The sequence below is a fragment of the Scylla paramamosain genome, chromosome 1 (genome assembly GCF_035594125.1).
Source record: "Scylla paramamosain isolate STU-SP2022 chromosome 1, ASM3559412v1, whole genome shotgun sequence".
In the NCBI taxonomy this organism is placed as follows: Eukaryota; Metazoa; Arthropoda; class Malacostraca; order Decapoda; family Portunidae; genus Scylla; species Scylla paramamosain.
In genome coordinates this window covers 6207501-6211188 of record NC_087151.1, presented here as the reverse complement: position 1 = coordinate 6211188, position 3688 = coordinate 6207501, and positions in this window count along the sequence as shown.

Here is a 3688-nt window from a genome sequence, read left to right as displayed (position 1 = left end):
CGCGCTGCGTTTGCCTAATTATAAGGCGTCCCTGGTTGGCCACCGATAAGAGCTTGGGGATTTTCATTGGCAGGGAGAGGGAAGAGCGGGGTTGCTATTGGTGGAGAGTTGTGTGTGGCAGGATGACAGCTCTGCTGACACAGGCGCCAGTTCGGGGTTGACTTATTTAGTACTGAATATATTGACTTCGCTTACTTGTATTATTTTTGAAACTTTGCCAGTAGCGGTTACTTAAGTACATCTTTAAAATATAAACATTAACCAAATAATAAACAGACTGGAAAAAGCACCACAAAAGTCCTCGCCTGGCAACTCTGGCCACGTGAGAGAAGACCAATCTCTACCACAAAAACTTCTTCCATCAACACAGATTTGACGTTTGGTTTTGATAACAAATGGGGCATTAATCAGGTCATATCCCGTGGGACGGCGGTGGGATATCCAACACGTGCCAGGGGTGACATGATAACCATTTCCTATTTGCTGCTACGGGCCAGTGTGTGAGGCTTGCTGGGACAAGCCCGAGAGCCGCTGAGCAAACTATCTAACAGGTCGGTGGCCGCGAGGGTCGTTACAGGAATTATAAGTGCGCCCCGACACCCTGAGTGACACGCTACGAGAGACAAGATGCAGCTTACGGATGATGTTGTTCAAGAGTTGAAAGCACCCCAGATTATAAACAGACTTCTCAGTTCTCGTGAAGTTAAAAGTGGCCGAGTAGCCGTGGATGCTGTGAACTGTATCTGTCCGCCAGCCCTTCACCTGTTGCCGGGCACTTCCAATGTGATGGTGCTGCCGGAGGAGGCTGCTCGCTGCTTCCCTCGCCTCAGGTAGTACCGGTCCACACGCGCCGTGGCTGCACCAGTACTTATCTTGACAGTCGCTGAGATTGCACCAAACCATGGAATCAAACAGCCAGGAAACTGAGGCGAAATGCCATGCGTTGTTTGAGTGTACGAGTGCACTGGGTTGTCAGGTGATTATCTGATGAAGCGTTGGTTGCGCCCAAGATACTTGGCATGTGATCAGGCGCTGCACCGCGGCCCTCCTCTTTGGTCTCTCCTTATATCATTTCTGCCTGTGTGGCACTGAGAGGAGGGAGGGAAACTGATATGATAATGATGATGATCACAGCAACAACAACAAAAGCAGTGAAAGTAGCAGCAGTAGCAGCAGCAGCAGCAACAACAACAACAACAATTAACAACAACAACAACAACAATAACAATAACAGCAACAACAGCAACAACAACCTTCTGCTTGAACTCAATACTTTGCTGATTATACTGAGAGAGAGAGAGAGAGAGAGAGAGAGAGAGAGAGAGAGAGAGAGAGCAGTGACTGACGCGACGTCCAGCAGATTATTTAGACTAGTCGCGGGCTCAAGGCAGCTATTAATGCTCGGCGTGCACCTCCTCGCCATACGTCGACGCGTGCAGCCTGCCCTCTCGCCGTCCTTATCCTCGACTGTTAATTTAATGATAACTCGAGGTTGAGGTCCGGGAGCGCCAGGCATGTCAGCTCCTCAGCCATCCCTCATCCCCTGCTCGAAGATGGCTGCGATAATTACCCCTTATGGCTAGCGAATCCTTATCTCCTCTATTAGTTAGGTAAAAGCTGCCCACCGCATCACAAAAACGGGCGGCTAAGTTTATGGCAGACTCCTCCTCCTCCTCCTCCTCTTTCTCCTCAGCACACTATGACTTGGTTTATCTTATAACTCAGAGGGGAAACGAAGGAGAGAGAGATCGAAAGGACGGGAGGGAAGACAAGTGAAAGGGGAAGAAGCGAGGAAGGGTGACGTTCAAGAAACATGAGGCAGGGAGGTGGGGTGGAGCCAGTGCGGTGCATGCAGGGCGAAGAGGGAGACCGGCAGTTGAGGGTGAATGTGTTGGCTTGGAACTTTGTGCCTGGGTGGGGAGGAGGGAGAGGGAGAAAGAGGGGAAAGGGAAGGAGGGTTGTGAAATAGTGGAGTCCATATCATACTTCTTTTCCCTTGTGGGTGCTCCAAGAGAGAGAGAGAGAGAGAGAGAGAGAGAGAGAGAGAGTAGTTTAGTAGTATGTGTGTGTGTATGTGTGTGCATAGGTGGTAGGGAACTATAGGTGTGATGTCAGATAGTGATTATCAGTGGCCAAGATATCATCCCCTATTTCATTATCTCCCTCACTTACCGCTGACACCAACCTTCCTCCACACACACACACACACACACACACACACACACACACACAAACACACACACACACACATACACACACTGAAAGCTCTTGATCGCTATGTTACCAGACAAGAGGGTGCCACAGAAGGTTTTAATTTGGTATCACTGCCATGAACAGAAACATCTCTCTCTCTCTCTCTCTCTCTCTCTCTCTCTCTCTCTCTCTCTCTCTCTCTCTCTCTCTCTCTCTCTCTCTCTCTCTCTCCATATATATATATATATATATATATATATATATATATATATATATATATATATATATATATATATATATATATATATATATATATTCCCTGCGTGTGTGTGTGTGTGTGTGTGTGTGTGTGTGTGTGTGTGTGTGTGTGTGTACTTGTCACTTCTTACCGACACACCTGTGAAGAAACCAGAACACAGGTGAAAACAAGACGGAAATAATCTTATCTTTTTGTCATGTTGTCAGACGCACACACCTCACCACTCAGCACATCGCTTAAACTGTAATAAGGAGGCAAATATATTTTACCACAAGCTAATCAAAGACGTGTTCCCCTCAACCTCCGTGGAGAATCGAATAATAACCGCGTGTGGACGGCCTCATATGCTTCCATCACTACCTACCGTCTGCCGGGCCGGACTGGAAACTGGTTCTGGGGGATGAGAAGATGAATGGATGGCTCAAATAGAAGAGAAGAAAATCGAGTAGGAGAGTAGGAAAAAAAAAAAAAAAAAAAGAGCTCCGCAGTTTCCGGCCATGATCACCGAGTAGGAAGACTAACAAAACACATTTATCAAGACTCATGAAAAATGCCACAATGCGGTAGGGTTCAGTCTGCCATATTTAGGCGCATGACACATCGGGGCGCGGTCGTTTCCTCCCCAGCAAAGAAGGATCCTTAATAAGCCGGCCAGTCCATCTCCTCTCACCGGACGATTGATCGACGGCGGCGGACTATAATTTTGAAAGAGGGAATTCCTTATTTTCTGGAGAGGCGTCACCCGAAGACATTGATTTACGTAATGCAGGGACCTCACCAAAGGGCAGCAGAGTGTGGAGATCCCGCGGCCCTGGGGCAGCCAGCCCTCTCTCACCTCTGGGGATGCTTGTGGCCTATGTTTTTGTGTTTGTGCGTTCCTGTCACTCCCTCCTTTGTCGTATGGGTATCCTTGTGTACATTTGGGAACCCTCCTCACCTTCCACCTAGTCATTCCCACGTCTGTGTTATATTTCCAAGACGATCATCAATGGCCAAGCCTCCCCCTTCCCCTTCTAGCCAGCGGGAAAATGCAACGAAAGGAGAGAAAAAAATAGGAAAACATACTGCGTGCTCACAAACGCTTACCGCCTCAGTGTCCGCAGTGGGAATTACGTGCACATCGCAGCTTTTATCCCAGACCTACACACTCATGCATACACAAACATGTCTTTCACCACACACACACACACACACACACACACACACACACACACACACACACACCGACATGCACGC